The 12,078-nt window shown below is 42.6% G+C and overlaps 1 protein-coding gene and 1 long non-coding RNA gene across 2 annotated transcripts in view; both read left to right on the forward strand.

Moving 5' to 3' along the window:
- LOC109935041 (rho GTPase-activating protein 6-like) overlaps positions 1-12,078 on the forward strand; it is a 515,598-nt gene that overhangs the window by 162,906 nt on the left and 340,614 nt on the right. The gene's annotated exons all lie outside the window — the stretch shown is intronic.
- LOC125484393 overlaps positions 7,746-12,078 on the forward strand; it is a 51,052-nt gene continuing 46,719 nt past the window's right edge. The window contains exon 1 of the long non-coding RNA XR_007263222.1: positions 7,746-8,121. This is a non-coding gene — a long non-coding RNA (uncharacterized LOC125484393). The remainder of the gene's footprint in view (positions 8,122-12,078) is intronic.

Here is a 12,078-nt window from a genome sequence, read left to right on the forward strand (position 1 = left end):
GAAAGTGTGCTTTTATTCACTGACCATATTTGATTAATATGACTGGTATTTAGGATGTAGGCATTGCTAATCAGGATGACATTTATTGTTCCTCCATGGTTGTCCTGAAAAGGTGGTAATGGACCTTCTTCAGCTGTTGCAAGATTTATTTCAAAAGATAAAACATTAAATGATTTAATTAACTTAGGTTGAATTTGTTGAAATAATTCACTTTGCTGTATTTCTATACATAGCACCCAATACAATTTAGTCCAGGAAAATATGTTGGTTTCCTCTTATAGAAAAGGTTAAGGGTCAGTTAAGTTCTGCCAATTCATGTGCAGTTCATAATGGATAGTCCAAGACACAAAACAGCTGTAGCAGAGCTCCTAACTTCAGCAAAATCTGCTCTAACTGTTCTGCATATTTTAGAAATGCATTTTTAACTTATGACAGGGGAATAAATAAACCCTATATATGGCTAATAAAGAAACACAAGTACAGTTTAATATATGGCATATTAAGACCAGAATTATATTTACTGATGCAGTAAATTAGTCATCTTCTAATATGTTCCATTTATTGAGTAAACAGGGAGGGAAACTGTTATTGCAAGATATAGTGACCATTAAGGCTGATCCAACATCTGCCCTACTCAAGGGATGGGAAATGCTGTTTGGAGACCAGCCCATGTAACTCTGAGTCACTTTTAAGGAAACTTTCAGCCCCTTTTAAAGTGAATGTGAAAGAATGAAGAGGAAAACTGCCATATACCAGGGAATAGAAACAGTAATCTGCCATATTGATGGCACTGGCTCAAGCCAATTACATTATCACTAAAACTGTTTGCTGTTGTTGAACAATTTTACTTTCTGCAGTATTACTTTTTGAGAGGATATAGCAGAATGAGGCATTGTGCCAATAACCCTATCTCCGCCATTATTTTTTAATAATATATTTTCAGTCTGGGGATGACAGCAATGTTGGCAATATTGCATTTATTCCTATCCCTAGGTGCCCTGCATTGCAGTAGTCCTTAATTGTTGAAGTGATACTCCCAAAATGGGGCTAAGTGGGGAATTTCAGCATGCAGTGACAATGGTGCATGATTTGGAAAGGGGACTTGGCAGTGATAGTGTTCCCACAACATTGGTGTTTTTATTCCATTCAGTTGCTCAGATCCTGAGGGAGGGAGGTGCTGTTCAGACCACCTTGATGAGTTCCTGCACTACACCCTGAAGTTGATATATATTGTACCAACAAATGTTCCAGTACTGCTAGAGTGGATGCTGAGTTCAGTGGTAGTGGCTTCAATCAAACACACCCTGGATGGTGTGGAGCTTCTTGAGTCCTGTTGCAGCTGCACCCATCCAAGTAATGACACTGCTGATTTGAACCTCTTACATGGTATACAGAGTTTGAAGGGTGAGAAAGAGATCCATTTTTTGCACAGCATTTAGCTTCTGCCCCGCTCTTTGCAGCTAATTTTGAATAGAATCAAAGAAACCTACAGCACAGAATATGGCCGGTCAATCAGTCCTGCCTCAGCTGATTGAGACAGTGGTTTTGTCTACTTCATCAACAACTTTTCCTCTGTCATAAGATCAAAAGTGGGAATGGTGTCCAATGATTGCACAATGTTTAACACCATTTGTGACTCCAAATGCATCAAAAGCTAGATGATATCCAGGCCTAGGATGAAAAGTGACATGAACATTGATGTCACACAAATGCTAGGCAGTGACTATCTCCAATAAGAGACAATCTAATCATTGGCCCTCAACATTACCAGACCCATACTTTCAATATCCTGTGGGTTACCACTGATCAGAAACTGGACTAGCCATATAAATATGCTGGCTACCAGAGCAGGACAGTTGCACTTGGAGTCTGGAGTATTATGAATACTGTCCTCTGGCTTGGATGAGTGCAGCTCCAAATACACTTAAAATGCCTGACACCATTCAGGAACAAGTAGCCTGTTTGGTTGGCTCCACATCAAAAACATACACATTTTTCTGACAGTATCCTCGCTTCTTTTGCAAATCATTTTAAATCTGTGTCTTCTTGTTCTTGTTCCTTTCACAAACAGGAACAGTTTCTCTCTATCTACTCTATCCAGCCCACTCATGATTTTGAAAATCTCTACCAAATCTCCTTTCAGTCTTTATATTCAGCTCATGCTTTATCCACCTTTCTTCATGTAAATTTATCTTTGTAACCCTCTATGCCCTTCTCCGTCATATGCTCGACTAGCTTTCCCTTAAGTTCATCTTGGATTTGACTGTGATCCATAGCAAGTACCTCATTAATGAAAATGAAAAATGAGACTGACATTGGACTCTAATTGTGTCCCGAGATACATTTTACATACTTCACATGTTATCCACATTATTCACTTCATCCACTCCCTGTGGTAGTGAGTTCCATATTCTAAATTTGAGTAAAGATATTTTTTCTGAATTTATTATATAATTTTGTTGGTGACTATCGTATACTGATGGCCTCTCGTTATGCTCTTTCCCACCTGATTTGTCAGACATTCCCCAAATTTCCACATAATTTTGAATAACTCTGTTACCTCAACCCTTCAACCATCTTTTCCAATTTTACGAGTCTTTCCTGGTATGTTCTAGATTCCTGCCGCATTCTAGATTCTCTAATCAGAGAATTTCTAGTAAATCTTCTCTGTACCTTTTCCTGTGCTTCTATATCCTTTTCTAAATAATTCTTATATACATGTGCCACCATTAAGGGAAATTAAAATACAAGTATACCTTTCTGGTCAAAGAAATAGATATATACTGTTACAATTTTTTCTAATTGCCATTCTACCCGTGCGACTAATCAGCCTTGTAAGAAGCCTGAACAAGTTACTGTTCTGTAAATTGAAATAAATTGTTCAAAAACTATTTGTGCATCACCTCACAACTTGATGCAGTGAGTTGTTTCAAACCTATGTTGTTTGTGTCTTAAACACCTAATGTATAAGATTTTTAAAAATTTTCCCAAACACGCAATACAACATTTAATGTTAAACTGACATTATTTAAAGAATGTTTTTTCAAATTGTTTCAACGGAAAAACATTCAATAGGTGATGAAAAATGAAAATGCTGAACAAGAAGTGTTTAACTTAATTACAGAGCCATAGAGTCATTCTCTGCAGGTCTCCACTGGCCTCTAAAACAATGAGATTCTCCATGATTTTCTTGAATGGTGGAACATGCTTGTCAGGCTAAATGGCCTACTCTTGATCCTGGTTCATAGCTTTTTTTTTCATAGAATCCCTACAGTGTGGAAACAGGCCCTCTGGCCCTTCAAGTCCACACTGACCCGCACAGCATCCCACCCAGATCTATCCCCTTATGACCCACCTAATCTACACAACCCTGAATACTATGGGCAATTTAACATGGCCAATCAACCTAACCTGCACATCTTTGAACTGTGGGAGGAAACTGGAGCACTCGGAGGAAACCCACGCAGACGCAGGGAGAATGTGCAAACTCCATACAGACAGTCGCCCGAGGGTGGAATCAAACCCAGGTTCTGGGCGCTGTGAGGCACCAGTGCTAACCACTTGTATGCCCCATTGTATGTTCAGAATTAGTTAGGGAGAAATATAGACCCGCATCAATGTCATCGCAACCTGCTTATAAAGAGGAGTAACTATCCCACAGCACTCTTTCTCTCATCCAGGTCCTTTAAGGGATAAAAGGGATGCAAAAGGTTTTTACAGAGAAATAATTTCCTCTGATTAGAAAATCAAGCATGTACAATCTTAAAATTAGAGCACTCCATTTAGCAGTCAACTCATAAGGCACTTTAATCAGGAAGAAAATGTAATTTAAATCTGGATGCTTATGCCCTAGAAAGCTGTGGATACTGGAATAATTGTCATTTTCAAGAATTACATGAATAGACATTTTGTTAGGAAAGGTTATCAAGGTATTCAGGTAACATGAGTAAATAATGTTGAGGTACACATCAGCTACGATATCATTGAATTATGTAAAAGAATCGATGGGCTCGATGACCACTTGCTCCCAGGTTCCATCCCCAGCAGAAACATAACCTACTTTCATTCTTTCTCCAATGATAAACAGCAAAATGAAGAATTCAGTGGTACAGTAGTTTAAACTATTGTTTAATTCGCCCATTGAACCTCTTGTTGCCAAGCTTTCAGAATACTTTTTTAAAAAAATGTATTTGCAATTTATTCAAGAAATTTTAAAAACTAAATTACAGGATTAATTTCTCCAGTGAATCACAAGCACAATAAAAAAGGACAAGAGGACTAAAAATAATGAGACAGTTTGCATTTGTCTAGCACCTTTCACAGCATCAGCATATCCTAAAATGTTTTACAACTGAAGTGCTCTAATTTTGAAATATAAAGGAAGAATCATAGAATCCCTAGAGTGTGGAAACAGGTCAATTGACCCATTGAGTCAACACTGATCCTCGGAAGTGCATCCCACCTAGACCCACCCCTCTACCCTATGTCTGTAACCCTGCATTATCCATGGCTAATCCACCGAGCCTGCACATCTCTGGACATTATAGGCAATTTATCATAGCCAATCCACCTAACCTGCACATCTTTGGACAGTGGGACGAAATCATAGCACCCAGAGGAAACCTGTGCAGATACAGGGAGAACATGCAAACTCCACACAGACAGTCACCTGAGGGTGGAATCAAACCCAGATCCCTGGTGCTGTGAGGCAGCAATGCTAACCACTGAACCACCATGCCAACCCATTTTCTTTTAAAGAAAGGTAAGATAAAATATGAGCAGGGGTTAAAATCCTGAAATGCGGTGTGGAGCCTGGAACCCTACATAGTTCTACCAATTTCTGGATTTTGCAGGTGAGTGTACAATTTTCAGGCAGCTGTTGAAAAAGACATTATTGCAAACAGCTTTGAAAATAACCCTGAATTCTGACTTTAACGGCGAGTACAAGGGTATTCCAAACTCTCTCTAATGTTGTAGGGTCAATGAGGTGAGATGCCTGCAGGGAGTGATTATTTAGTGAAATTGAGCTGCCGAGAAGTATTTAAGGAGTGCAGTACATAGCTTGTGGCCATACACAGTGAAAGGCATGTGTTTGCAAAATCAGTTCTGAAGCCTGAAGGCACACACTTCTGTATGCTACAGCTGTAGAATAACTGCAATCTGCTGTGCCCTTCACAATCTCGCAAAGCAGGGAACATGAAGCTGCAGCAACAGGAAGCTACTAGGACACTCAGCATCTTCCAAGGAGAAGGAGAAAAAGCAAGAAGTGGCTATTTTGCCTGCAGCCACACACCTGGATGCCAGCTTCATCGAGGTACATTTCATGTCATGTACACATGAAGCTATCCAGGAAATCATGCCTACCATTTGTCTGCTTCTCCTGGACCTTCCTGCCTCCAATCTTCCCCACCTGACCCTGGACACAATTCATTCAAACAGTCAATGTTCTCACTCTTTTCTCCTTATAAAGGCTGATTCCACTATTTCAACTAAAGTGTTTGATTTACTTAAAAATAAACATCACCACAACATCTTTAAACTTGCTATACACACCCTTATGAGTCCTGCTGTGTAATTACCAAGTCTTTCTCATCCACTTCCTCTTATTTTAGATGGTGCAATCCTGTGGTTTCAGCTGAGCTGGAGGCAGGCTTTTCCTTTCCCTTCTCTGACAGATGTTTGCCTTTGAAGATATTCCCTGGGTTTGCCTGTGAGGACTCTGCCACAGAATGGCCCAGCTACACCTACGTATGTGATGAGGACTTGCTGTGTTGAGGGAGAAGAGTCTCTCCAGCTGTGGACACTTCCGCTTCCCTCCCAGGGTAGAACCTGTGAGCCAATTTGGCAAAACCTTGGTTGCATTTTAATGAACTGTGTGGCCACCAGGCTGCATCTTTACGAACCCTGTGTTGAGCGGCAGTCACAGTGTCAGGGCCAGTAAACACTTAGCGGCAGAGAGGAGGTGATATGATGGTGATATTGTCGCTGGACTAGTCATCCAGAGACTCGGGTCATGCTCGGGTGGATTTGAATCTCAGCATTACAGATGGTGGCTATGTAAATTTTAAGGGCTCTTCTTGCACAGTGGTAGTGTCTCTACATCTGAGTCAGAAGGTCAGGGTTCAAGTCCCACCACAGTGCTGGAGTTGTGTCATAACCTGTGGGAACAAGCTGGCTGAAATGACTAATAATCTTGGACAAAAGGTGGTCATCAGTGCCATCACTGTCCACACCCTCTTCCCTCAGTCCAGTTTATCTGCAGGCAACGTGACTCTTGCCAGGCACCCGTTCACACTTGTGGGTTGTTATCACCACCCCACCCACCCCTTCTGGCATTTAACCCGGAGACCCGGAAGCAGGGTGCTCCAGCATGGCCTGAATTCTTGAGTCTTTTCGAGAGTTAAATAGCCACAATGAAGGCCATTTCAATGACCAGTGGATTTCCAGTCCCTTACCATTCTCCACGCTGGGTGTGGGCCATCCAAAGTTAGCTTAGGAATGCTACAGCTTGTTTGCGCATGAAGTCTCACATGCAGCAATTAAATAAATGACCCCTGTGGTTCATTCAGCCATTGAACACCGGGGTGAACTCTTGCGTCTCCTCATAATATTTTATGCCCATGTGGTAGGTGGTGGCCAAATGTCTTCTAAAGCTCCACGTGGAAAACACAGCATCCTTTGATGCTGCAGTATACTTACATGCTTCCATTCTCTACAGTGGCGTTTGGGCCCACAACATTTTGCCTCAGTGACAATGAGAACAATTGATTTAGCCAAGGCTGACACCATGACCAACACCAACACCAACGAATTGGTGTTCATTATTGTGTATCAATGAGTGAATTCTAAGGAGCATAAGGAATAGGAGCAGCAGAAGGTCATTGAGCCTGCTCTGCCATTCAACAAAACCAGGGTTGATCTTTCTGTGGACTCAACTCCATTTACCTGCCCGCTCAAAGTAACCCTTAATTCCTTTACTGTTCAAAAATCCATCCATTCAATGAGGTAGCTTCAACTGCTTCACTGGGCAGGGAATTCCAGAGATTCACAACCCTTTGGGTGAAGAAGTTTCTCCTCAACTCAGTCCTAAATCTGCTCCCCCTTATTTTGAGGCTATGCCTTGGGAGGCGATGAGTATTGGTTTGAGAAGAAAGGCAAAATTATGTCAGTAGAGATAATGTAATCAATTTCCATCTTAAAGACGATCCGATGCAATTTGCTGCATCATTTGTTACAAGTTAGAAGAAAAAAGTTCACGACTTTAAGGATTTGGAGACGACTACGCTCACTTGAATTACTCAGGGACTGTCTTGAGTATATTAGCAGGCATAAAATGAAGAGCCACCAACAATTTCCACACCGTTTGGCTAATTTTGGTTATTCTTACGTGCGCCGAATTTGGTTTACTTTAGCGAGCTACAGTAATCGCGCCCTACAGAGTCCCCCATTTCTGAAGAAGGGTCGAGGCCCAAAACGTCAGCCTTCCTGCTCCTCTGATGCTGCTTGGCCTGCTGTGTTCATCCAACTGTACACCTTGTTATCTCAGAGTCCAGGCACACATGTGGACAGGGGCTGTAGACAATTGAATCTGAGGTTAGTGCGGTGTTCTGAGTGGGAACAGCTGCTCTTCTCCCACTTGTGTCTAGTTATGTCACCTCAGTCGCTAAGAAGGGGTCAAGGCGTTCCTTTCATCAGATTCTGAGTATGATGTGTCAGTGACTTGAGCCTTGTCGTCAGTTGAAAACCCCCCCGCGAAGAGCCACCTGCAGTGCATTTAAAATCATGAACTATCTTCCTGCAGTCCGGTCTGGGCTGGAGCCAGTGCTGAGCATAGGCTGTTTCTAGCTTGACCTGAAACATAGTGAAGTGGGCTTGCTGCGAAAGATGTTGGTCGACATTGCTTACCAAGCAGAAAGCGTAAGGCGCAAGGCGCAGCAGCATTTGCTAAATGTGACATGAACCTGGAGTGAGGGAGAGAGAGCGTTTAATTTGTTTCACGGAAATTTATTCGAGTTCCACCACTTTAGCGTTACAACTGAGTGCAACAACCGGTGTATGTGGGTTGTCAATGCATCAAATATGGCAGACTCTGTGTTTTTTGAGAAGCAGGTTACCTGTGGGGTAAGTGATTGCTTTTTGTGAAATTTCGTGAGTACTGATAATTTCTCGCTCTGCACCCTTTGCAGAGCTGGCTTGTTATTTGTGTGTTATTCTGCGTTGTGTTATGTCATTTGCCACTGTCATTAAAAGTTTGTTATTGCAAGACTACCTACAAGTTGCTCACACGCATGGTGTTCATTTCAGAACGAGTAGGGTGTTGGATATATGAATGATTGATCGACCACCTTCGCGTTGAAAGGGAGCAATCCGAGTAATTTAACGTCGTATGCTTTTCATTTCCTCTATGAGAGTGACGAACACTGCAGACTTCTGACATCTGCAGACTTCTGACATCAGAAAATTCTGCAACTATTCACATTTCCTGTAGCTTTTTTTAAAAAAAAACCCCAGATGCTGACAAGCCAGGCTTAGCTTTTGGGAACCAGGGCAGCCTGATGTATGATAGAACTCCCTTATTTGTGAGGGTCCTGGGTTGAGTTTAACAAATCCTTTTCTGTACACTCAGTCTCAAAATTTACCAAAGTGAACAGCAACAAGTAGGTCAAAACAAAAGTACCTTGAGGATATCCTGTTATCTTAAGTATCCACTCATTCCATCTTCTTTACTGTGTCTGCTATCTGTTTAATGGGACTGCAAGTCCAAAAAAAGCTTCAACCGAACCTAGGATTTTCATCACCTAAGACAGGGCCAGTAGAGGCATGGGAAGACCACCACCTCCTGATTCCCTGCTGAGTCATGCGGCATCTGCGCTTGACATATGTTGATATTCTTTCCGTGTTTTGGGTCAAAATCCTGGAACGCTGTACCTCACAGCCCTGTGCATGTGTCCACAACAAAGATTCAGAATGAATGCCCACCATCATCTCCTCTATAGCAACTGGGGATGGTTTGTAAATGCTGTTAACTTTCTTGTGATGCTCACATTCTGAAAATGATTGATTGAAAACAATCAGAAATCATCAGATAATCATTGCATTGGAATAAAACGTTGTGCCCAGACTAGGAGATATCAAGAACTGCAGATGCTAGAGTTAGAGACAATACAGCGTGGAGCTGGAGGAACACATCAGGCCGAGCAGGAAACTCAATGTTTCAGGTCAGGGCCCTTCTGCAGAAATGGGGGAGGGGGAAGGGAGCTGGGAAATAAATAGAGAGGAGTGGTGGGGCTGGGCAAAGGTAGGCGGGATGATAGATGGATGTAGGTAGGAAGTGGTGGGGATTGGCCGGTGAGATGGGTAGGGTGGATGGGTGGGGCAGCTAGGTGGAAGAGAAGATGGACAGATTGTGTCAGGTCAAGGTGGTGGGGATGAAAGGGAGGTTTGGATGTGGGATGAGGCCGGGGGGTACAGAGATTTTAAAACTGGTGAATTCCATGTTTAGGCCATCGGGCTGTAACCTCCTGAGGCAGAATATGAGGTGTTGCTCCTCCAGTTTGCAGGTGGTGTCATTTGTGATACTGGAGGAGGCCCAGGATGGACATGTCAACCAGGGAGTGGGAGGGGAAGTTAAAATGGTTGGTGACTGGAAGGTGTTATTGTTTGTCACATACAGAGCGCAGATGCTCTACAAAATGGTCTCTGAGTCTAAGCTTGGTCTCGCTGATGTAGAGGAGGCCATATGGGGAGCAGCGGATACAGGAGACCAAGTTGGAGGATGTGCAGGTGAACCACTGTCAGATATGAAAACTTTGCTTTGGGCCTTTAATGGAGGTGAGGGGTGAGTTGTAGCAGGACGTGTAGCACTTCCTGCGGCTGCAGAGAAAGGTGCCGGGAGTGGTGGCGTTAGTGGGGAGTGTGGAGTGGACAAGGGTGTCGTGGAGTGAGCAGTTCCTATGAAAGGCAGATATGGGTGGGGAGGGAAATATTTCTTTGGTTGTGGGGTCAGATTGTAGGTGGCGGAAGTGAGACCAAGTGCAGGCTCGGAGGACCGTTTCGTGGAGCATCTATGCTCTGTACACGACAAATGACAACACCTTCCAGTCGCCAACCATTTTAACTCCCCCTCCCACTCCCTGGGTGACATGTCCATCCTGGGCTGCCTCTAGTGCCACAATGATGCCACACGCAAACTGAAGGAGCAGCACCTCACATTCCGCCTTAGGAGCCTCCAGTCCAATGGCCTAAATGTTTTAAAATCTCCCCACCCCCAGCCTAATCCCATGTCCAAATCTCCCTCTCATCCCTGCCTCCTTGACCTGACACAACCTGTCCATCTTCTTCCTCAACTTTCCACCCTACCTGCATCCACCTATCACCATCCCACCTACCTTCCCCAGCCCACTCTTCCACTCTCTATTTATTTCCCAGCTCCCTTCCCCCTCCCCATTTCTGATGGGTCCTGACCTGAAACGTCAGCTTTCCTGCTTCTCTGATGCTGCCTGGCCTGCTGTGTTACTCCAGCTCCACAATGTACCCAGACTAACTGATTAGCGACATAGGATACATTACACACTTCATCCTAAAGTGCTCATGTGAACAGACTTTAAAAATACGTTTTTTTTCTGGCAGTAATGACCTGTAGTGATGAAAGGAATGGGCTAAATCTCCCCCTGACCCTTTGTGGCATGTCATGCTGCAGTTTTTCAACATTCAATTTACTGCCTTACGAATAAAAAAGAACAACTTTTTTAAAAAAAAAAAGCTCTGTTGCCAAGGAAATGCCTGATAGCGTACAGTGCTTTAAGTGAATGGAACCTATTCAGAACAACTCCGCTGCAAGTTTTGTTTATGAAATAATCCCAACATGTCTCTGTTTTATGCATTCACACTCTCCAGTGCTCACCTGAATTGAAATGTACAGTAACTTGGCTAACCTCAAATATTCTGATTACAATCATCCATCTAGTGTTTTATATGGACACTTTAACATGGATGTCTGCCAATCCATGTCATTTTGGCAGTTTAGCTTTGCTCAGTGGCTTCTGTTGTGGAGTTTATGCTTGGGTTTACGGGTTACAGTTGGACTAAAGTGCTCCATGCTCTCCATTATTATCAACAGTTTGATACATGGAGTAATAACCTCCTTTTCCCTTGTAGAGTGCTGATAACATTTCTTCCATCACTTAAACGGTGCAAGCAGCAAAGATATAAACATACAATGTTGATTTCTTTTTTTGAGCAAGATGCAGTCAGTGGTGCTGCTCACTTTAGAGTGCTTACTAAATGCATTGATTCTGTGAACCATCCTGGGCTCCATTAGAAATATATTTATTGGGGTCCAATTTGTCTGCAACAAGCCGTCAGTTACAAAATATTAAATCTGAGATATGGAAACAAATATTGGTCTAGTGTCACTCTTCCCAGACTGTACATAGGTAGTAGTGATATCAAAAAAGGAAAACTTCTTTAAATGACGTAAAACTACAAATATTGACATTCAGATAGACTTGGGAATATGCATACAAGGAATACAGAAAAATAGCATGCAGATACATCTAGCAATTAGGAAAGGCAATGGAATGTTTGCCCTTATTGCAAGAATAAGGATGGCCTGCTATAATTGTATAGGGCTTCAGTGAAACCATACCTGGAGTACTATATGCAGTTTTGGTTTCCATACCTAGGAAAGGATGGATATTTTCTATTCAGCATTTCCAAGATGTTATTACACAGACTCTGGAGCAGTTACTACTTAAATCCAGGCCTCTTTGCTCAGAGATAAGGACATTACCTCTGCCCCAAAACAGCTTGCCCTATGAAATGATAGTCTTAACTGCGAAGCAATGCAGCAACAGTTTACTAGATTGGTTCCTGAAATGAGGGAGTTCTTCCATGAAGAGAGACTGAGTAATTTGAACCTATATTTTCTGAAGTTTAGAAGAATAAAATATGGTCTCATTGAAACATGCAGGACTATAAAGGGATGGATATCAAGAGGTTGTTTCCCTTGGTGGGAAACCAAGAACAGAGGGGTACAGTGTTGGGTAAAGGATTAATCACTTTAGACTCGATGAGGGG

The sequence above is a fragment of the Rhincodon typus genome, chromosome 11 (genome assembly GCF_021869965.1).
Source record: "Rhincodon typus isolate 14 chromosome 11, sRhiTyp1.1, whole genome shotgun sequence".
Lineage (NCBI taxonomy): Eukaryota > Metazoa > Chordata > Chondrichthyes > Orectolobiformes > Rhincodontidae > Rhincodon > Rhincodon typus.